The sequence below is a fragment of the Pseudophryne corroboree genome, chromosome 4 (assembly GCF_028390025.1).
Source record: "Pseudophryne corroboree isolate aPseCor3 chromosome 4, aPseCor3.hap2, whole genome shotgun sequence".
NCBI lineage: Eukaryota > Metazoa > Chordata > Amphibia > Anura > Myobatrachidae > Pseudophryne > Pseudophryne corroboree.
The window spans coordinates 124,469,416-124,493,897 of record NC_086447.1 but is presented as its reverse complement, the minus strand read 5'-3'; positions in this window follow the sequence as shown (position 1 = coordinate 124,493,897).

Genomic DNA, 24,482 nt, shown 5'->3' with positions numbered 1-24,482 from the left:
GAGTACCAGAATTTCAACCTCTTCCAACTCGGGAAGTGCCAGCAGGTGACTTAGTTCTCAAGCAACTTTCCAAGATTTGGCCTCAAGTAAGTCTTTAGTTAAAACTTCCATACGTTATAAATCCTTCGCTGATAGAAGACGAAAGGCAGTGCCCAGTGACAAGGTGGGGGACCAAGTCTGGATAACTACTCACAATCTCAAGTTCAAAGTACCCTCCATTAAATTTGCGAGGTACTTTTCCTATAGAAAGAGTGCTTAATCCTGTGTCTTATAAAGTCAAACTGCTGTCTTCCTTCAAGATACCTAATGCATTTCACATATCACTTCTGAAGCCTTTGATTCTCAACAAATTTCATACAGCCTTGCCCAAACCTCCTGAAATGCGCAATTTACAAGATGAAGAATTTGAGGTTAGAGAAATTCTAGACTCTTGTCATCGTTATGGACGTCTTCAATATCTTCTCGACTGGAAAGGGTATGGACTCGAGGAGAGGTCTTGGGTTTTCGCTGAGGATGCCCATGCTCCAAGGTTAATTCAGAACTTTCACTCCAAAAATCTTAACAAAGCTCGAAGGTGTTCGGAGACCACCCTCAGAGGGAGGGGTACTGTCACGTGGCGGGCACTTACCGCCGCGGGTCCCGGGATCCATCCTCTGCCGGTGCAGCTGCCTGCCCGCGCTCTGTGGCCGCACGGGAACGCGGCTGGGTTGGTAGTGGGAGTGACAGCTTCCGGAGGCTGGATGGAGGACCTAGTGGCCTGCAGTTTCCTGGTGTCTGCAGTGCTGGGAGCGGCCATGTTGGAGACCAAGGGCAGCACCAATGAGCGTGATGGGTGAGTGTCAGCCAATCCTGTTTTCCTGCTGCCTATAAATAGGCTGGGATTATTGCATTCTGTGCCAGTGCTTTGTTGTGGTTACTCTGTGCCTTAGCTTTGTGCTCCTGCAGTTTGTTCTGTGCGTCTCTTGTTAATTGGTCCCGTCAGGCTCTTCGAGTTCTCAGCCTACTCTCGCTGCACAACGCTTGCCAGCTCTCCAGTGCGCGGTCACGGTCAACCGCTCTCCCACCGGTGCCTTTGGATTCTGCAGGATTCTCGCGGTGGTTCGCCAGCTTCAGCCTGTGCTCTTCATTCACATCCTCACATCATCCAGCAACCAGTCTTCACAGTTCTTCATTCACGTCTTCACATCATCCTGCAACCAGTCTTCACAGTTCTTCATTCACGTCTTTGCATCATCCTGCAACCAGTCTTCACAGTTCCTCATTTGCGTCTTCGTATCATCCAGCAACCAGTCTTCACTGTTCTTCATTCACGTCCTCGCATCATCCAGCAACCAGTCTTCACAGTTCCACATTCACGTTTTCACATCATCCGGCTAACAGTCTTCACAGTTCTTCAGCCTTGCCTTCGCATCACTCAACAACTCAACTTCACAGTTCTTCAGTCTCGTCTTTATATCAACCTAAGTATATTCCTCACAGTTTTTCAATCTCGGCCTCATATCATTCAGTTACTTCATTCCCTGCAGTTTCCCAATCCTGAACTAATTAGTTTCAGTCTTCCTAAAGTCTCAATCTGATCTGTTATCCTTAATAAATATATGAAAAGGAATTATCTTCGTCCTCCTTGTTTCCAGCACTCAGGGGCATCTGCTCCTTCGGTTGGTCAGAGTCAGGCCCGGCGCTTCCCGCTCAGCAAGGTTCTGCAAAGCAGGGAGGCGCTGGGTCAGAGAGGCGCTCTCCCCGCTCTGCGACCTTGCTCTGATGTGCGCTGTTGATGCCGGCTGCCAGCGCCTGTCACTCTGACAGACATCAGCAGCGGCGCCAGCAGCATGAACAGCGGCTCCCCTCTCCCTGCCTCCTCACTGATAGAGCCGCCCCTGTCCCTGCCTCCTCACTGATGGAGCCGACCAGCGCTGTGAAGGAGCCCCCGTAGCTGGCAGCAGTGTAGTGAGTCACACTGACTCATTACACGCTGCCGCCACTGAGCTACAAGTTCTGACAGAGAAAGCCAGTGAGAGGGTGATTACTCACTTCACCCTTCGTCTTTGCACCGCACTGCTGCTGCAGCTCTCAGCTTCCTGGTCTCCGTGTTGGCCCTCCACTGCATGCTGGGACATACGAGGGAGGGAGGAGGGGGAGTCACGGCAGCAGTCTGTGGTGTGTGATCCATAGTCTTCAGCAGGGCTCGCGTCCTGTCAGTCAGTATGTGATCCAGTGCCGTACGTTGTCTTCTGCATAGAATTGGAATAAGGAGGCCTTAATCGCTGCCTTTTGGAATGGCCTTTCTGATAGGATTAAGGATGACTTGACGGTTCGGGATGTACCCACGAAATTGGATGAACTGATTTCTACTTGTAACAAACTGGACTTGCGGTATAGGGAACGCTGTCTGGAGAAATCTAAGTTCGAACGTCCAAGTCTTCGTTTCCAGTTAAGACCTCGGCAAGATCCCTCTTCGTCTCCACCTGCTCCAGCAACTGAATAGCCGATGCAAATCGGTCGCTCTCGGCTTTCGGAAGAAGAGCGTTCTCGTCGCCATCAGGGGAACCTCTGTATGTATTGCGGCTCTTCAGATCACTTGGTGAAGTCCTGTAAACTCCGTCCGGAAAACTCCAGCTCCTAGCTTACTCCAGAGAGGTTAAGCTAGGAGTTACTTTAGAGTCCCGTACTGGAAAGGAGCCAACTTTGCCCATTTATTTAGTTCCATCTTCTGTCCTCTTTATCTCAGCTTTATTAGACTCCGGAGCAGCTGGGAACTTTGTTTCTTTTGTGTCACAACTGAGGGCTGGTGCTGACCAGGGGAAGCCTCAGTTATAGGGGCTGAAGTATATGTAAACCTGGGCGGCAATATGGGACTTCTAGACATGCAGATGGACTTGCAGAACCAATGCCTGAAGGCGTGACCACGACAACAGGAGTAAAATGAATGAGTATTTAGCACAGTTCTGATGGTACATCGGCAGTTGCAGTAGTCAGATATGGAAAATTAATAAAGACAGTACACAGTTCCACAGAATGCAGCAGTAGTTGGAATGTCCTTAGGTGTGGTATCTGCAACAAGGCAGTCTTGGGAGACCAGGAGATGGAAAGTCCTTTTACCAACACCCATCCGCTGAATAATGAAATAGAAGACAGGAACTGACCAGCTAATGTTAAACTGGGGCTGGATGTACTGTTTAGTGAATGGTACAAGTAGACTGTTGGGTTTGCTGGGTAGAACCGGACCAGGTGAAGAACTGTGGGGAAGTGCAGGTAAACCAGTGTAATAGGAGAAGAGTTGAATGACACTGGTGATGCTAGGGATCGGTGGTTATTTAGGAATAGATAATGGACCACCGATGGTATCTGGAAACCGGTGGCGGAGCACCGATGATATCTGGAAACCGATGGTGGAGCACCGATGGTATCTGAAGACTGAACACCGCCGGAAGCCAGACGCTGGAAGCCGGTTGTCACAACTGAGGGCCTGAGCTGACGGGAGGCAGCCTCAGTTGTAGGGGCTGAGATGTACCGGAACCTGGGAGGTTGTATCAGACCCCTGGACATGTAAGTAACATGAATAATAACTGCCCGAAGGCGTGACCACGACAACTTGGATAAAAGTCAATGATGTTTATTATGACAACTCCGCAACACAGCAGCAGTAAAAGAAAACGTAAAAGTCAGCAAATAATAAATACAGTTCCTGGGTACTACAGGATGGCAGGAGCCACAGGGCACTGGTAGTGTGAGATAGTTCTTATGATCTTCTAGATGGAAAGTCCTTACCAGGCCCGACTGTAGCAATGGAGATAACCCAGGATTGTGCCAGCTGGTGTTCCAGGAAAAGCTGGGTTGCTGAAGGTAAAACAGCTGCTGTGGATACTGGCTGGAACCAGACTGTTGTTAGCACGGAGTGGATACTGGCTGGAACCAGTTAAATAATAGATGAACTTGGGAGCGATGAAATATGAACTGAAATGTAGAACTTGAGAGCGGAGAAATAATAATACCGGTGGAGAGTGGTAAAGTGTAGAAAGGACACCGGCCCTTTAAGGGAAGCTGTACTCTGCTGAAAGCTGAGCTGGAAGCAGGTAATGTTGTAGCTGGAAACAGATGAATCCACAATGGATTGGAGAGTCAGGCTACACCGCAGGTGGAATGCTGGTGCGGGTCTCTATGGTGGAAGTCTTGAGACAGGAGCTGGAACCTGGAAGACAATCATAGGAGAGAGACAAACAGGAACTAGGTTTGACAACCAAAGCACTGACGCCTTCCTTGCTCAGGCACAGTGTATTTATACCTGCAGCAAGGAAGGGATTGGCTAGGCAATTATGCAGATTATCAATACTGAGAACAGATTGGTGGAAATGATCAGCTGACAGAATCCAAGATGGCTGCGCCCATGCAGACACTTGGAGGGAAGTTTGGTTTGTAATCCATGTGGTAATGAAAACAGTAATGGCGGCGCCGGCCACCGGAGACAGGAGGCGTCAGGCTGACAGATGCACATCCAACCACGCGGACACAGCGGAGGCCGCGGCTGACGTAATCGCCACTCAGACACTCTGCATGCAGAAGTTCAGGGACGGCGGCGGAGGCCGCGGGAGACGCCATGCCAGGTGTAATATGGCGTTTACTGTGACAGCGTCCCAGAGTGACAGGAGAGGATACAGGAATGTACACATCAGGATAACAGATGGGATCCGGTCCTGGAGCGCTGAGCCAGCCTTAGGAGGCATCTGATGGGTAAGAAATGGCGTCCAGATACCCGGATCGTGACAGCACCCCCCCCTTTAGGAGTGGCCCCAGGACACTTCTTTGGCTTTTGAGGAAACTTGGAATGGAATCTCCGGACCAAGGCAGGAGCATGGACATCAGAAGCATTGGTCCATGAACGTTCCTCAGGACCATAACCCTTCCAGTCAATAAGATATTGTAGTTGACCGTAACGGTGACGTGAGTCCAGGATCTTGGCCACTTCATACTCAACGCCTCGTTGAGTTTGGACTTTCGGAGTTGGAGGAAGTGAGGAATGAAACCGATTCAAGATCAGCGGTTTCAACAGGGAAACATGGAATGTCCTGGGTATTTTTAAGAAGGGAGGCAACTGGAGTCTGTAAGCAACAGGATTGATGACTTGTTCAATCTTGAAAGGACCGATATAGCGAGGTGCAAACTTCATACTGGGAACTCTTAACCTCAAATTCTTCGTGGATAACCATACCCGATCACCCACCTTGAGAGCAGGAACTGCTCGACGCTTCTTATCCGCAAACTTCTTGTACCTGAACGATGCCTTGAGCAGAGCTGATCGTACGCTCTTCCAGATATTGGCAAACTGATGCAAGGTGATATCCACTGCGGGAACAGAAGTTGCTGGAAGCGGTTGGAACTCAGGGACTTTAGGGTGGAATCCAAAGTTAGTGAAGAATGGTGTTGAAGCAGATGAAGAATGATACTGGTTGTTATGACAGAACTCGGCCCAGGGAAGTAATTGAACCCAGTCATCTTGAGAGGAGGACACATAGATGCGGAGGAAGGCCTCCAAGTCCTGATTCACCCTCTCGGTTTGACCATTGGTCTGAGGATGGTAAGCCGTGGAAAACTTTAGCTTGACTTGGAGGACTTGACATAAACTTCGCCAGAATTTGGCTGTGAATTGAACTCCTCGATCTGAGATAATTTCTTCAGGAAGACCGTGGAGTCGGAAGATCTCTTGTATGAATACTTGAGCCAACTTGGAAGCTGACGGAAGACCGGTGAGAGGAATGAAGTGTGCCATCTTGGTGAACCGGTCAACTACCACCCAGATGGTATTGAACTTGTTGCACATGGGTAAGTCTGTAATGAAATCCATCGACAAGTGGGTCCATGGTCGACGGGGAACGGATAGTGGAACCAGTTGCCCCGCAGGCGACTGGCGGGATACTTTATGTTGGGCACACTTTGGGCAAGATGCAATAAACTCCAAGACGTCCTTTTTCAGAGTTGGCCACCAATAGGACCTAGAGATAAACTCCAGGTTTTTTTGGATACCTGTATGTCCGGCAAAACGGGAAGCATGGGCCCAATGCATGAGCTTCTTCCTTAGCATCGGCTTCACAAAACTTTTCCCTGATGGGGGCGTAGAGTCCATCCCTACCGTGGAGAATGCCAACGGATTTATAATAGGATGCTTGTCTGAAGACTCTGACTCATTTTCTTGCTCCCATGAGCGGGAAAGGGCATCGGCCTTGCGATTCTGAGAGCCCGGACAGAACTGGAGTTTAAAGTCGAACCTGGAAAAGAAAAGTGCCCATCTGGCCTGACGAGGGTTGAGACATTGTGCGCCCTTCAGGTATAAAAGGTTCTTGTGGTCTGTAAGTATGGTGATTGAATGAGAAGCTCCCTCCAACAGATACCTCCACTCTTCTAGAGCGAGCTTGATGGCTAGCAACTCCTGGTCGCCAATGGCATAGTTGCGCTCAGCTGGGGAGAACTTCCGGGAGAAGAAACTGCAAGGGTGTAAATGGCCATCTTTAGCCCTCTGAGATAACACCGCTCCTACTCCAACGGAGGAGGCATCCACCTCTAAGATGAAAGGAGAGTCGATGTCAGGCTGTTTCAGAACAGGCGCAGAGATGAACCTTTGTTTTAAAAGATGAAATGCTTGCATGGCTTCTTCAGACCACTTGGACGGGTTAGCACCCTTCTTAGTGAAAGCAGTAATAGGCGCCACAATGGTGGAAAAGTCTCGTATAAACTTTCGGTAATAGTTGGCGAACCCTAAGAACCTCTGGACCCCTTTGAGGGTTAAGGGTACCGGCCAATTTTGGATTGCTTGTAGTTTCTCAGGATCCATCTCTAGTCCGGAACCGGACACAATGTACCCTAGAAACGAAATGGACTTGACTTCAAAGACGCATTTTTCTAATTTGCAATAGAGATGATTGACACGGAGACGGGACAGAACCTCTTTAACCCAAAAACGATGTTCCTCTAAATCGTTGGCAAAAATGAGGATATCGTCTAGATAGACCACGACATGACGGTATAGAATGTCTCTGAAGATCTCATTGACAAAATGCTGGAAGACAGCTGGAGCATTGCTCAATCCGAAGGGCATGACGAGGTACTCATAATGTCCGTCACGGGTGTTAAAGGCGGTCTTCCACTCGTCACCCTCACGGATCCGGATGAGATTGTATGCACCTCGCAAGTCCAGCTTTGTAAAGATGGTAGCTCCGCTAACTCTGTCAAAGAGCTCAGTAATCAGGGGTAAAGGATAACGGTTCTTGATGGTAATGTCGTTCAAACCTCTGTAGTCGATGCACGGCCGCAGACCACCATCTTTCTTTTTTACAAAAAAGAAGCCTGCGCCGGCTGGAGAAGAAGAAGGTCGAATGAACCCCTTTGCTAGGTTCTCTTTAATATATTCCTCCATAGAATGCGTCTCAGGCAGAGACAACGGATAAGTTCGGCCTCGAGGTGGAACCTTCCCTGGAACGAGATCAATCGGACAGTCCCATTCTCTATGAGGAGGAAGGATATCAGCAGAAGCTTTACTGAACACATCCGTGAAATCTTGATATGGAGGAGGTGGAACATCAGATGACCTGGGGGAGGAAGAACAGACAGGCAATACTTTAAACAAACATGTCTCAGCACAGGAGGAACCCCATGCCAGGATTTGCGTAGTCGTCCAATCAATTGTAGGATTGTGAAGACGGAGCCATGGAAGGCCCAGGACCACAGGATGTGTGGCTCTTGGAATCACTAAAAAAGAAATAAGTTCGGAATGAAGAACTCCCACTCTCAGACGAACTGGCAGAGTCCTTAAAGAAATAACTGCATCAAAAATTTTGCTGCCATCCACGGCAGTTAAAGAAATGGACGAAGGAAGACTCTCGGTGGGTAGGGACCACCGTTTAACATAGGCTTCGGTAATAAAGTTCCCAGCTGCTCCGGAATCAAGGAGGGCAATGACGTTCCGATAACGTTGAGCAATTTGGAGCGACACTGGGAGATTACAATCATGAGGAGATGGAGAGGAGATCATTACTCCTAGCCGGCCCTCTCCTGGGCGAGCTAGGGTTTGGAGTTTTCCCGGACATTCGGGACAGGCATTGATGGTGTGAGACGGAGCTGCACAGTAAAGACAAAGAGACTTGGAGAGACGTCTTCGGCGCTCAGCAGGAGTTAAACGGGAACGACCAAGTTGCATGGGCTCATCTTTAGATGGTGACAGTTGACGAGGAGGAGGAGCAGAAGATTTTGGAGCAGATGATCTTCCACGCTCAGTTGCTCTCTCTCTGAAACGTAAATCAACTTTCGTGCAGAGTGAGATTAGCTCATCTAACTTAGAAGGTAAGTCTCTGGTAGCTAACTCATCTTTAACACGCTCAGATAAGCCATGCCAGAATGCAGCATACAGGGCCTCGTCGTTCCATGCCAGTTCGGATGCCAGGATCTGGAACTGTATCAGATATTGTCCTACAGTACGTGACCCCTGGCGTAAACGGAGAATCTCGGATGAAGCTGAGGTTACCCGGCCTGGCTCGTCGAAGATGCGCCTGAATGTTGACACGAAGGCAGTGTAGGAAGATAGCAGGGTGTCGGACCTCTCCCATAACGGTGATGCCCAATCAAGGGCTGAGCCACTGAGAAGAGAAATAATGTAGGCAATTTTTGTACGGTCACTGGGAAAATTGCCAGGTTGTAGCTCAAACTGAATCTCACACTGGTTGAGAAATCCCCTGCAGAATCTTGGAGATCCGTCAAATTTTGCTGGCGTTGGAAGATGAAGACGTGGAGCAGAAATGGGTAAGGTGGGTGGGGTTATAGCTGGAGTCACTGTGGTTGACGCACCAGACGCGCCTGATCCACGGAGAGTTGTCTGAATCCCATCCAGCCGAGTAGAGAGATCCTGGAGACAGCGGATGATGTGGCCCTGTGCAGCCTCCTGATGTTCTAGTCGGGCTGCCAGTTCTTGCATCGGCCTGGCCGCTTGATCCTGGTCTCCGGCTGGATTCATTAGGTCAGTGCTTACTGTCACAACTGAGGGCCTGAGCTGACGGGAGGCAGCCTCAGTTGTAGGGGCTGAGATGTACCGGAACCTGGGAGGTTGTATCAGACCCCTGGACATGTAAGTAACATGAATAATAACTGCCCGAAGGCGTGACCACGACAACTTGGATAAAAGTCAATGATGTTTATTATGACAACTCCGCAACACAGCAGCAGTAAAAGAAAACGTAAAAGTCAGCAAATAATAAATACAGTTCCTGGGTACTACAGGATGGCAGGAGCCACAGGGCACTGGTAGTGTGAGATAGTTCTTATGATCTTCTAGATGGAAAGTCCTTACCAGGCCCGACTGTAGCAATGGAGATAACCCAGGATTGTGCCAGCTGGTGTTCCAGGAAAAGCTGGGTTGCTGAAGGTAAAACAGCTGCTGTGGATACTGGCTGGAACCAGACTGTTGTTAGCACGGAGTGGATACTGGCTGGAACCAGTTAAATAATAGATGAACTTGGGAGCGATGAAATATGAACTGAAATGTAGAACTTGAGAGCGGAGAAATAATAATACCGGTGGAGAGTGGTAAAGTGTAGAAAGGACACCGGCCCTTTAAGGGAAGCTGTACTCTGCTGAAAGCTGAGCTGGAAGCAGGTAATGTTGTAGCTGGAAACAGATGAATCCACAATGGATTGGAGAGTCAGGCTACACCGCAGGTGGAATGCTGGTGCGGGTCTCTATGGTGGAAGTCTTGAGACAGGAGCTGGAACCTGGAAGACAATCATAGGAGAGAGACAAACAGGAACTAGGTTTGACAACCAAAGCACTGACGCCTTCCTTGCTCAGGCACAGTGTATTTATACCTGCAGCAAGGAAGGGATTGGCTAGGCAATTATGCAGATTATCAATACTGAGAACAGATTGGTGGAAATGATCAGCTGACAGAATCCAAGATGGCTGCGCCCATGCAGACACTTGGAGGGAAGTTTGGTTTGTAATCCATGTGGTAATGAAAACAGTAATGGCGGCGCCGGCCACCGGAGACAGGAGGCGCCAGGCTGACAGATGCACATCCAACCACGCGGACACAGCGGAGGCCGCGGCTGACGTAATCGCCACTCAGACACTCTGCATGCAGAAGTTCAGGGACGGCGGCGGAGGCTGCGGGAGACGCCATGCCAGGTGTAATATGGCGTTTACTGTGACAGCGTCCCAGAGTGACAGGAGAGGATACAGGAATGTACACATCAGGATAACAGATGGGATCCGGTCCTGGAGCGCTGAGCCAGCCTTAGGAGGCATCTGATGGGTAAGAAATGGCGTCCAGATACCCGGATCGTGACACCGGTGTTTAGAGCACTGCCAGTCGCAGGATGCAATGAGGACACTCATTGCAGAGTCAGGCTGCACTGCAAGTTGGTAAATGGTGCGGGTCTCTGATGAAGTGAAGACACAGGAGCTGGAATACCTGGAACTTAGCAATCAACCACAAGGATCAGAGACTGGATACACTGGGTATGACAACCAAAGCACTGACAACTTCCTGGTCCAGGCACAGGATATTTATACCTGCTGTGAGGCAGGCATTGGCTAATCAATTAGAGTTCAGCAGTGCAGCGGATAGGTGCAGAGATAGCATGTGACTGGAAAAACATGGCTGCGCCCATGTTTGGCATTTGGAGGGAAAGTCAGTTTGTGAAACCATGTGGAGAAATAACAGCAATGGTGGCGGAGGCCGCGGAGGGCAGGAGACGCCATATTTGCTTATTAGCACACTGTAGCCACAGGGATGGCGGCGGAGGCTGCGGAGGGCGGTAGGCGCCATTTTAGGGTTTAACACATCAGATTTATGAAACAGCTGTGACAGTGCTGCGGGATCGCAGGGAGGAGATGTGAAGTGAGGATATCAGCAATGCAGCTTGGATCCGGCCCTGGAACGCTGACGTCTTCAGTAAGCAAGGGTCAGATTCTTTACCACCTCACCGTGAATGGGATTGCCCGATTTGGTGCCGGGTAGGACTCCTCCCAGAGGTCGAATTTACCCATTATCTATCCCCGAGACTCAGGCTATGGCTGACTACATACAAGAGAATTTGGCCAAAGGCTTTATTAGATCATCGTCATCTCCTGCAGGGGCCGGATTATTTTTTGTCAAGAAAAAAGATGCATTGACTACCGCGGACTCAATGAGATCACTATCTTAAATCGGTATCCACTTCCGTTGATCCCTGAATTGTTCGATCGAGTGAAGGGGGCCACAGTTTTTACTAAACTTGATCTTCGAGGCGCTTATAACTTGATTAGAATCCGTGCAGGGGATGAATGGAAAACGGCCTTTAATACTCTGGATGGGCATTACGAGTATCTCATAATGCCGTTTGGTCTCTGTAATGCTCCAGCGGTTTTCCAAAGTTACGTGAATGAACTTTTTTCGGGATCTTCTCTATAATTGCTTGGTGGTATACTTAGATGATATCCTAATATTCTCCAAAGATCTGGAGTCCCATCGTCTCCAAGTCAAGGAAGTGTTAACTCGTCTGAGGAAGAATCGATTATACTGTAAATTGAAGAAATGTACCTTCGAGGTAGCATCCATTCCATTTTTAGGTTTCATAATTTCCGGATCAGAGCTACGGATGGATCCTGCCAAAGTTCAAGCTATTCGTTACTGGTCAGCTCCCACGACTTTCAAAAGGATTCAACGCTTCCTTGGCTTCGCCAATTTCTACAGGAAATATATTAAGAATTACTCCACCTTGGTTGCACCCATCACAGCCTTAACACGTAAAGGAGCGGATCCCTCGAATTGGACTCCTGAAGCTGCTAAAGCCTTCCTCGGTTTGAAACAAGATTTACCGTCTGCTCCCATTCTTCGTCAACCTGACCTTAATCGTCCATTTCTTGTGGAGGTGGATGCTTCCACAGAGGCAGTTGGGGCTGTTTTATCCCAAGTTTACGAGGACAAGAAGGTCCATCCATGCGGTTATTGTTCTCGAAGATTCCTGCCTTCCGAACGAAACTACACCATCAGGGAGCAGAAATTGCTTGCCATTAAGTTAACATTCCAAGAATGGAGATATCTTTTAGAAGGAGCTCAACATCCCATCACTGTATACACCAATCATAAAAATCTACTTTATCTTCAAACAGCTCAATGTCTCAATCTGCGGCAAGCAAGATGGGCTCTCTCTTTCACCCGGTTTAACTTCAAGTTCACTTATCGCCCAGGATCCTTGAATAAGAAAGCTGATGCCCTCTCCCAGTCCTTCAATTCTTCTGAATCCAATGATCTAAAAAGTGAACAAGCTATTGTAAGTCCAACATATTTCTTAACGACTCAGATTTCTTTAGTTCCTGTTCCCACGCCTGGAAAAACATTTGTTGCCCCAAATCTCCAGAAATGACTATTGACTTGGGCTCATGCTTCATCTTTTATAGGTCACCCTGGGGTCCGCAAGACTCTTGAATTCATTCAACGGTCCTACTGGGGGCCACAAACTGACTTTCCAGTGTTTATAGCCGCTTGTCCTAAATGCGCCCGACACAAAAATCCCAAGGGCCCACCACCTGGTCTGCTACATCCGTTATCCATACCCGAAAAGCCTTGGACCAATATCTCAATGGATTTTATAACTGAGTTACCCCCGTCGAAGGGACGAAACACCATCTGGGTAGTAGTGGATAGATTTTCAAAAATGGCGCATTTCATTCCTGTAACAGGACTGCCCTCGGCCCCAGTACTTGCCAAATTATTCTTCTCCGAGATCTTCAAGCTGCATGGTCTTCCTTTAGAAATTGTTTCGGATCGGGGCACGCAATTTGTGGGCAAATTTTGGAAAGCACTTTGTTGTTCCCTAAGCATCAAACTGAATCATTCTTCAGCATATCATCCCCAGTCAGATGGACAAACAGAACGAGCGAGTAAATCAAGATCTTGAAACCTTCCTTCGTTTATATATTTCCTCTTCACAAGATAATTGGTCAGACTATCTTCCACTATCAGAATTCGTTCATAATAATCTCTTTCATTCATCTTCTGAATCCACACCGTTCTATGGGCCTAATTCTGAGTTGATCGCAGCAGCAAATTTGTTAGCAGTTGGGCAAAACCATGGCCCTCATTCCGAGTTGTTCGCTCGTTATTTTTTTTCGCATCGGTGCGATTTTCCGCTAACTGCGCATGCGCAATGTTCGCACTGCGGCTGCGTCAAGTAAATTTGCTAAAAAGTTTGGTGTTTTACTCACGGCATTACGAGGTTATTTCTTCGTTCTGGTGATCGGAGTGTGATTGACAGGAAATGGGTGTTTATGGGCGGAAACTGACCGTTTTATGGGAGTGTGTGAAAAAACGCTGCCGTTTCTGGGAAAAACGCGGGAGTGTCTGGAGAAACGGGGGAGGGTCTGGGCGAACGCTGGGTGTGTTTGTGACGTCAAACCAGGAACAAAACTGACTGAACTGATCGCAGTGGCAGAGTAAGTGTCGAGCTACTCAGAAACTGCTACGAAATTTCTATTCGCAATTTTGAGAATCTTTCGTTCGCAATTCTGCTAAGCTAATATTCACTCCCAGTAGGCGGCGGATTAGCGTGTGCAATGCTGCTAAAAGCAGCTTGCGAGCGAACAACTCGGAATGAGGGCCCATGTGCACTGCAGGGGGACAGATATAACATGTGCAGAGAGAGTTAGATTTGGGTGGGGTGTATTCAAACTGATATCTAAATTGCAGTGTAAAAATAAAGCAGCCAGTATTTACCCCGCACAGAAACGAAATAACCTATGCAAATCTAACTCTCTCTGCAAATGTTATATCTGCCCCCCCTGCAGTGCACATGGTTTTGCCCAATTGCTAGCAAATTTGCTGCTGCGATCAACTCAAAATTACCCCCTATGTCAACTATGGTTTCCATCCGCGAGTACCAGAATTTCAACCTCTTCCAACTCGGGAAGTGCCAGCAGGTGACTTAGTTCTCAAGCAACTTTCCAAGATTTGGCCTCAAGTAAGTCTTTAGTTAAAACTTCCATACGTTATAAATCCTTCGCTGATAGAAGACGAAAGGCAGTGCCCAGTGACAAGGTGGGGGACCAAGTCTGGATAACTACTCACAATCTCAAGTTCAAAGTACCCTCCATTAAATTTGCGAGGTCCTTTTCCTATAGAAAGAGTGCTTAATCCTGTGTCTTATAAAGTCAAACTGCTGTCTTCCTTCAAGATACCTAATGCATTTCACATATCACTTCTGAAGCCTTTGATTCTCAACAAATTTCATACAGCCTTGCCCAAACCTCCTGAAATGCGCAATTTACAAGATGAAGAATTTGAGGTTAGAGAAATTCTAGACTCTTGTCATCGTTATGGACGTCTTCAATATCTTCTCGACTGGAAAGGGTATGGACTCGAGGAGAGGTCTTGGGTTTTCGCTGAGGATGCCCATGCTCCAAGGTTAATTCAGAACTTTCACTCCAAAAATCTTAACAAAGCTCAAAGGTGTTCGGAGACCACCCTCAGAGGGAGGGGTACTGTCACGTGGCGGGCACTTACCGCCGCGGGTCCCGGGATCCATCCTCTGCCGGTGCAGCTGCCTGCCCGCGCTCTGTGGCCGCACGGGAACGCGGCTGGGTTGGTAGTGGGAGTGACAGCTTCCGGAGGCTGGATGGAGGACCTAGTGGCCTGCAGTTTCCTGGTGTCTGCAGTGCTGGGAGCGGCCATGTTGGAGACCAAGGGCAGCACCAATGAGCGTGATGGGTGAGTGTCAGCCAATCCTGTTTTCCTGCTGCCTATAAATAGGCTGGGATTATTGCATTCTGTGCCAGTGCTTTGTTGTGGTTACTCTGTGCCTTAGCTTTGTGCTCCTGCAGTTTGTTCTGTGCGTCTCTTGTTAATTGGTCCCGTCAGGCTCTTCGAGTTCTCAGCCTACTCTCGCTGCACAACGCTTGCCAGCTCTCCAGTGCGCGGTCACGGTCAACCGCTCTCCCACCGGTGCCTTTGGATTCTGCAGGATTCTCGCGGTGGTTCGCCAGCTTCAGCCTGTGCTCTTCATTCACATCCTCACATCATCCAGCAACCAGTCTTCACAGTTCTTCATTCACGTCTTCACATCATCCTGCAACCAGTCTTCACAGTTCTTCATTCACGTCTTTGCATCATCCTGCAACCAGTCTTCACAGTTCCTCATTTGCGTCTTCGTATCATCCAGCAACCAGTCTTCACTGTTCTTCATTCACGTCCTCGCATCATCCAGCAACCAGTCTTCACAGTTCCACATTCACGTTTTCACATCATCCGGCTAACAGTCTTCACAGTTCTTCAGCCTTGCCTTCGCATCACTCAACAACTCAACTTCACAGTTCTTCAGTCTCGTCTTTATATCAACCTAAGTATATTCCTCACAGTTTTTCAATCTCGGCCTCATATCATTCAGTGACTTCATTCCCTGCAGTTTCCCAATCCTGAACTAATTAGTTTCAGTCTTCCTAAAGTCTCAATCTGATCTGTTATCCTTAATAAATATATGAAAAGGAATTATCTTCGTCCTCCTTGTTTCCAGCACTCAGGGGCATCTGCGCCTTCGGTTGGTCAGAGTCAGGCCCGGCGCTTCCCGCTCAGCAAGGTTCTGCAAAGCAGGGAGGCGCTGGGTCAGAGAGGCGCTCTCCCCGCTCTGCGACCTTGCTCTGATGTGCGCTGTTGATGCCGGCTGCCAGCGCCTGTCACTCTGACAGACATCAGCAGCGGCGCCAGCAGCATGAACAGCGGCTCCCCTCTCCCTGCCTCCTCACTGATAGAGCCGCCCCTCTCTGTGTCTCCTCACTGATAGAGCCGCCCCTCTCCCTGCCTCCTCACTGATGGAGCCGACCAGCGCTGTGAAGGAGCCCGTAGCTGGCAGCAGTGTAGTGAGTCACACTGACTCATTACACGCTGCCGCCACTGAGCTACAAGTTCTGACAGAGAAAGCCAGTGAGAGGGTGATTACTCACTTCACCCTTCGTCTTTGCACCGCACTGCTGCTGCAGCTCTCAGCTTCCTGGTCTCCGTGTTGGCCCTCCACTGCATGCTGGGACATACGAGGGAGGGAGGAGGGGGAGTCACGGCAGCAGTCTGTGGTGTGTGATCCATAGTCTTCAGCAGGGCTCGCGTCCTGTCAGTCAGTATGTGATCCAGTGCCGTACGTTGTCTTCTGCATAGAATTGGAATAAGGAGGCCTTAATCGCTGCCTTTTGGAATGGCCTTTCTGATAGGATTAAGGATGACTTGACGGTTCGGGATGTACCCACGAAATTGGATGAACTGATTTCTACTTGTAACAAACTGGACTTGCGGTATAGGGAACGCTGTCTGGAGAAATCTAAGTTCGAACGTCCAAGTCTTCGTTTCCAGTTAAGACCTCGGCAAGATCCCTCTTCGTCTCCACCTGCTCCAGCAACTGAATAGCCGATGCAAATCGGTCGCTCTCGGCTTTCGGAAGAAGAGCGTTCTCGTCGCCATCAGGGGAACCTCTGTATGTATTGCGGCTCTTCAGATCACTTGGTGAAGTCCTGTAAACTCCGTCCGGAAAACTCCAGCTCCTAGCTTACTCCAGAGAGGTTAAGCTAGGAGTTACTTTAGAGTCCCGTACTGGAAAGGAGCCAACTTTGCCCATTTATTTAGTTCCATCTTATGTCCTCTTTATCTCAGCTTTATTAGACTCCGGAGCAGCTGGGAACTTTGTTTCTTTTGTGTCACAACTGAGGGCTGGTGCTGACCAGGGGAAGCCTCAGTTATAGGGGCTGAAGTATATGTAAACCTGGGCGGCAATATGGGACTTCTAGACATGCAGATGGACTTGCAGAACCAATGCCTGAAGGCGTGACCACGACAACAGGAGTAAAATGAATGAGTATTTAGCACAGTTCTGATGGTACATCGGCAGTTGCAGTAGTCAGATATGGAAAATTAATAAATACAGTACACAGTTCCACAGAATGCAGCAGTAGTTGGAATGTCCTTAGGTGTGGTATCTGCAACAAGGCAGTCTTGGGAGACCAGGAGATGGAAAGTCCTTTTACCAACACCCATCCGCTGAATAATGAAATAGAAGACAGGAACTGACCAGCTAATGTTAAACTGGGGCTGGATGTACTGTTTAGTGAATGGTACAAGTAGACTGTTGGGTTTGCCGGGTAGAACCGGACCAGGTGAAGAACTGTGGGGAAGTGCAGGTAAACCAGTGTAATAGGAGAAGAGTTGAATGACACTGGTGATGCTAGGGATCGGTGGTTATTTAGGAATAGATAATGGACCACCGATGGTATCTGGAAACCGGTGGCGGAGCACCGATGATATCTGGAAACCGATGGTGGAGCACCGATGGTATCTGAAGACTGAACACCGCCGGAAGCCAGACACTGGAAGCCGGTGTTTAGAGCACTGCCAGTCGCAGGATGCAATTAGGACACTCATTGCAGAGTCAGACTGCACTGCAAGTTGGTAAATGGTGCGAGTCTCTGATGAAGTGAAGACACAGGAGCTGGAATACCTGGAACTTAGCAATCAACCACAAGGATCAGAGACTGGATACACTGGGTATGACAACCAAAGCACTGACAACTTCCTGGTCCAGGCACAGGATATTTATACCTGCTGTGAGGCAGGCATTGGCTAATCAATTAGAGTTCAGCAGTGCAGCGGATAGGTGCAGAGATAGCATGTGACTGGAAAAACATGGCTGCGCCCATGTTTGGCATTTGGAGGGAAAGTCAGTTTGTGAAACCATGTGGAGAAATAACAGCAATGGTGGCGGAGGCCGCGGAGGGCAGGAGACGCCATATTTGCTTATTAGCACACTGTAGCCACAGGGATGGCGGCGGAGGCTGCGGAGGGCGGTAGGCGCCATTTTAGGGTTTAACACATCAGATTTATGAAACAGCTGTGACAGTGCTGCGGGATCGCAGGGAGGAGATGTGAAGTGAGGATATCAGCAATGCAGCTTGGATCCGGCCCTGGAACGCTGACGTCTTCAGTAAGCAAGGGGCAGATTCTTTACCACCTCACCGTGAATGGGATTGCCCGATTTGGTGCCGGGTAGGACTCCTCCCAGAGGTCGAATTTACCCATTATCTATCCCCGAGACTCAGGCTATGGCTGACTACATACAAGAGAATTTGGCCAAAGGCTTTATTAGATCATCGTCATCTCCTGCAGGGGCCGGATTATTTTTTGTCAAGAAAAAAGATGCATTGACTACCGCGGACTCAATGAGATCACTATCTTAAATCGGTATCCACTTCCGTTGATCCCTGAATTGTTCGATCGAGTGAAGGGGGCCACAGTTTTTACTAAACTTGATCTTCGAGGCGCTTATAACTTGATTAGAATCCGTGCAGGGGATGAATGGAAAACGGCCTTTAATACTCTGGATGGGCATTACGAGTATCTCATAATGCCGTTTGGTCTCTGTAATGCTCCAGCGGTTTTCCAAAGTTACGTGAATGAACTTTTTTCGGGATCTTCTCTATAATTGCTTGGTGGTATACTTAGATGATATCCTAATATTCTCCAAAGATCTGGAGTCCCATCGTCTCCAAGTCAAGGAAGTGTTAACTCGTCTGAGGAAGAATCGATTATACTGTAAATTGAAGAAATGTACCTTCGAGGTAGCATCCATTCCATTTTTAGGTTTCATAATTTCCGGATCAGAGCTACGGATGGATCCTGCCAAAGTTCAAGCTATTCGTTACTGGTCAGCTCCCACGACTTTCAAAAGGATTCAACGCTTCCTTGGCTTCGCCAATTTCTACAGGAAATATATTAAGAATTACTCCACCTTGGTTGCACCCATCACAGCCTTAACACGTAAAGGAGCGGATCCCTCGAATTGGACTCCTGAAGCTGCTAAAGCCTTCCTCGGTTTGAAACAAGATTTACTGCTCCCATTCTTCGTCAACCTGACCTTAATCGTCCATTTCTTGTGGAGGTGGATGCTTCCACAGAGGCAGTTGGGGCTGTTTTATCCCAAGTTTACGAGGACAAGAAGGTCCATCCATGCGGTTATTGTTCTCGAAGATTCCTGCCTTCCGAACGAAACTACACCATCAGGGAGCAGGAATTGCTTGCCATTAAGTTAACATTCCAAGAATGGAGATATCTTTTAGAAGGAGCTCAACATCCCATCACTGTATACACCAATCATAAAAATCTACTTTATCTTCAAACAGCTCAATGTCTCAATCTGCGGCAAGCAAGATGGGCTCTCTCTTTCACCCGGTTTAACTTCAAGTTCACTTATCGCCCAGGATCCTTGAATAAGAAAGCTGATGCCCTCTCCCAGTCCTTCAATTCTTCTGAATCCAATGATCTAAAAAGTGAACAAGCTATTGTAAGTCCAACATATTTCTTAACGACTCAGATTTCTTTAGTTCCTGTTCCCACGCCTGGAAAAACATTTGTTGCCCCAAATCTCCGGAAATGACTATTGACTTGGGCTCATGCTTCATCTTTTATAGGTCACCCTGGGGTCCGCAAGACTCTTGAATTCATTCAACGGTCCTACTGGGGGCCACAAACTGACTTTCCAGTGTTTATAGCCGCTTGTCCTAAATGCGCCCGACACAAAAATCCCAAGGGCCCACCACCTGGTCTGCTACATCCGTTATCCATACCCGAAAAGCCTTGGACCAATATCTCAATGGATTTTATAACTGAGTTACCCCCGTCGAAGGGACGAAACACCATCTGGGTAGTAGTGGATAGATTTTCAAAAATGGCGCATTTCATTCCTGTAACAGGACTGCCCTCGGCCCCAGTACTTGCCAAATTATTCTTCTCCGAGATCTTCAAGCTGCATGGTCTTCCTTTAGAAATTGTTTCGGATCGGGGCACGCAATTTGTGGGCAAATTTTGGAAAGCACTTTGTTGTTCCCTAAGCATCAAACTGAATCATTCTTCAGCATATCATCCCCAGTCAGATGGACAAACAGAACGAGCGAGTAAATCAAGATCTTGAAACCTTCCTTCGTTTATATATTTCCTCTTCACAAGATAATTGGTCAGACTATCTTCCACTATCAGAATTTGTTCATAATAATCTCTTTCATTCATCTTCTGAATCCACACCGTTCTATGGGCCTAATTCTGAGTTGATCGCAGCAGCAAATTTGTTAGCAGTTGGGCAAAACCATGGCCCTCATTCCGAGTTGTTCGCTCGTTATTTTTTTTCGCATTGGTGCGATTTTCCGCTAACTGCGCATGCGCAATGTTCGCACTGCGGCTGCGTCAAGTAAATTTGCTAAAACGTTTGGTGTTTTACTCACGGCATTACGAGGTTTTTTCTTCGTTCTGGTGATCGGAGTGTGATTGACAGGAAGTGGGTGTTTATGGGCGGAAACTGACCGTTTTATGGGAGTGTGTGAAAAAACGCTGCCGTTTCTGGGAAAAATGCGGGAGTGTCTGGAGAAACGGGGGAGGGTCTGGGCGAACGCTGGGTGTGTTTGTGACGTCAAACCAGGAACAAAACTGACTGAACTGATCGCAGTGGCAGAGTAAGTGTCGAGCTACTCAGAAACTGCTACGAAATTTCTATTCGCAATTTTGAGAATCTTTCGTTCGCAATTCTGCTAAGCTAATATTCACTCCCAGTAGGCGGCGGATTAGCGTGTGCAATGCTGCTAAAAGCAGCTTGCGAGCGAACAACTCGGAATGAGGGCCCATGTGCACTGCAGGGGGACAGATATAACATGTGCAGAGAGAGTTAGATTTGGGTGGGGTGTATTCAAACTGATATCTAAATTGCAGTGTAAAAATAAAGCAGCCAGTATTTACCCCGCACAGAAACGAAATAACCTATGCAAATCTAACTCTCTCTGCAAATGTTATATCTGCCCCCCCTGCAGTGCACATGGTTTTGCCCAATTGCTAGCAAATTTGCTGCTGCGATCAACTCAAAATTACCCCCTATGTCAACTATGGTTTCCATCCGCGAGTACCAGAATTTCAACCTCTTCCAACTCGGGAAGTGCCAGCAGGTGACTTAGTTCTCAAGCAACTTTCCAAGATTTGGCCTCAAGTAAGTCTTTAGTTAAAACTTCCATACGTTATAAATCCTTCGCTGATAGAAGACGAAAGGCAGTGCCCAGTGACAAGGTGGGGGACCAAGTCTGGATAACTACTCACAATCTCAAGTTCAAAGTACCCTCCATTAAATTTGCGAGGTCCTTTTCCTATAGAAAGAGTGCTTAATCCTGTGTCTTATAAAGTCAAACTGCTGTCTTCCTTCAAGATACCTAATGCATTTCACATATCACTTCTGAAGCCTTTGATTCTCAACAAATTTCATACAGCCTTGCCCAAACCTCCTGAAATGCGCAATTTACAAGATGAAGAATTTGAGGTTAGAGAAATTCTAGACTCTTGTCATCGTTATGGACGTCTTCAATATCTTCTCGACTGGAAAGGGTATGGACTCGAGGAGAGGTCTTGGGTTTTCGCTGAGGATGCCCATGCTCCAAGGTTAATTCAGAACTTTCACTCCAAAAATCTTAACAAAGCTCGAAGGTGTTCGGAGACCACCCTCAGAGGGAGGGGTACTGTCACGTGGCGGGCACTTACCGCCGCGGGTCCCGGGATCCATCCTCTGCCGGTGCAGCTGCCTGCCCGCGCTCTGTGGCCGCACGGGAACGCGGCTGGGTTGGTAGTGGGAGTGACAGCTTCCAGAGGCTGGATGGAGGACCTAGTGGCCTGCAGTTTCCTGGTGTCTGCAGTGCTGGGAGCGGCCATGTTGGAGACCAAGGGCAGCACCAATGAGCGTGATGGATGAGTGTCAGCCAATCCTGTTTTCCTGCTGCCTATAAATAGGCTGGGATTATTGCATTCTGTGCCAGTGCTTTGTTGTGGTTACTCTGCCTTAGCTTTGTGCTCCTGCAGTTTGTTCTGTGCGTCTCTTGTTAATTGGTCCCGTCAGGCTCTTCGAGTTCTCAGCCTACTCTCGCTGCACAACGCTTGCCAGCTCTCCAGTGCGCGGTCACGGTCAACCGCTCTCCCACCGGTGCCTTTGGATTCCGCAGGATTCTCGCGGTGGTTCGCCAGCTTCAGCCTGTGCTCTTCATTCACATCCTCACATCATCCAGCAACCAGTCTTCACAGTTCTTCATTCACGTCTTCACATCATCCTGCAACCAGTCTTCACAGTTCTTCATTCACGTCTTTGCATCATCCTGCAACCAGTCTTCACAGTTCCTCATTTGCGTCTTCGTATCATCCAGCAACCAGTCTTCACTGTTCTTCATTCACGTCCTCGCATCATCCAGCAACCAGTCTTCACAGTTCCACATTCACGTTTTCACATCATCCGGCTAACAGTCTTCACAGTTCTTCAGCCTTGCCTTCGCATCACTCAACAACTCAACTTCACAGTTCTTCAGTCTCGTCTTTATATCAACCTAAGTATATTCCTCACAGTTTTTCAATCTCGGCCTCATATCATTCAGTGACTTCATTCCCTGCAGTTTCCCAATCCTGAACTAATTAGTTTCAGTCTTCCTACAGTCTCAATCTGATCTGTTATCCTTAATAAATATATGAAAAGGAATTATCTTCGTCCTCCTTGTTTCCAGCACTCAGGGGCATCTGCTCCTTCGGTTGGTCAGAGTCAGGCCTGGCGCTTCCCGCTCAGCAAGGTTCTGCAAAGCAGGGAGGCGCTGGGTACGAGAGGCGCTCTCCCCGCTCTGCGACCTTGCTCTGATGTGCGCTGTTGATGCCGGCTGCCAGCGCCTGTCACTCTGACAGACATCAGCAGCGGCGCCAGCAGCATGAACAGCGGCTCCCCTCTCCCTGCCTCCTCACTGATAGAGCCGCCCCTCTCCCTGCCTCCTCACTGATAGAGCCGCCCCTCTCCCTGCCTCCTCACTGATGGAGCCGACCAGCGCTGTGAAGGAGCCCGTAGCTGGCAGCAGTGTAGTGAGTCACACTGACTCATTACACGCTGCCGCCACTGAGCTACAAGTTCTGACAGAGAAAGCCAGTGAGAGGGTGATTGATTACTCACTTCAACCTTCGTCTTTGCACCGCACTGCTGCTGCAGCTCTCAGCTTCCTGGTCTCCGTGTTGGCCCTCCACTGCATGCTGGGACATACGAGGGAGGGAGGAGGGGGAGTCACGGCAGCAGTCTGTGGTGTGTGTACAGAAGAGTGAGTCAGTGCACTCAGCCCCTGCAGTGAGGAGCCTTGCTGGAGCCAGAGCCAGGAGGTGCAGAGTGTGAAAGTGTGGAAAAAGAAAACACCTTTAAAGTAAAGAGTGTGTATATGTATTTTCCTATGTCTGTTTAGGTGTGTGTGTGTGTGTGTGTGTGTGTGTGTGTGTGTGTGTGTGTGTGTGTGTGTTTAGCTATGTGTTTGTTTTTCTGTGTATACTGTATATGTATTTTGCTATGTGTTTAGCTGTATGTATGTGTTTGTGTGTCTGTGTATATGTGTTTTACTATGTGTGTGTGTATATCCATATCTACAGATGTAGCCAAACTCATCCATCCCGTGATGCGTACGCATCGCGGCATGGATGGCGCCACTAGTGCCCATGTCTATGAAGCGTGCATGTGTACTTCTATGGAGTGAACGGAGGCTGCGAATAGCCGCAGCATGGCGTTCACTGCTGCTTGCCACATCTGTATCTATCTATCTATCTATCTATCTATCTATCTATCTATTGATAATGCTGATTTGATTACCTTATAACCTTCATTATATGGGTAAGAGACTCAGTACGCAATTGGCGTATGGGGTACCGTAAGGGTACGCACTTAGCGTAGCATATGCTCGGCCGTGATCGAGACGCACATGCGGCACGCTCGCTCACAGCTTAATGCGTGGTGTCGAGCACGCTATAGGCGGGCGACTACCGTAATGCTACGCTACCAGCGTAGCGGACGCTCGAGACCACGAGGAGATCACGAGCGGCGCAGACGCTCACAAGATGACAATCAGTAAACCTTGAATGTAACACACAGAAAGGATACTCTTATACTGTAAACCTTGTACTGAAACACTGTAGCGATATAACGCTGCTTAACCTTGTTAATACTAAAGCTGTTTGAGCGATCGAGACGCTCCTATTACCCACTGCAATGTAATGAACACACGATACCGTGCTAAGGTTCCAACACCTTTACTAACAAGCTTTTAAGTTATATCGAAAAAGGTAAAACAGTTCACAAGTCATACACTACAAACTAACATATAATTCTAACAGAATATCTAGACAGAAATATACAATAGCGTCACAATCCTATACTATAACAGAGAGAGGGAATGGCCAATACAAACAGAGAATAAGTTGGTTTGCAGAGAATTACTTACACACACTGGGAATGATCGCTGCGCAGCTTTCTGGTACCAGCTCCGAGTTAGTCAAGATGAAAACCGTTTGTGGAGAGTGAGAGAGCTGCCCAGGCTGGCTGATCTTATATACACTGAGTACAGTATACTACAAAGGGACCTATAATCTCATTGTTCATTGGACACAGGAATGTCTCCTCGCATCA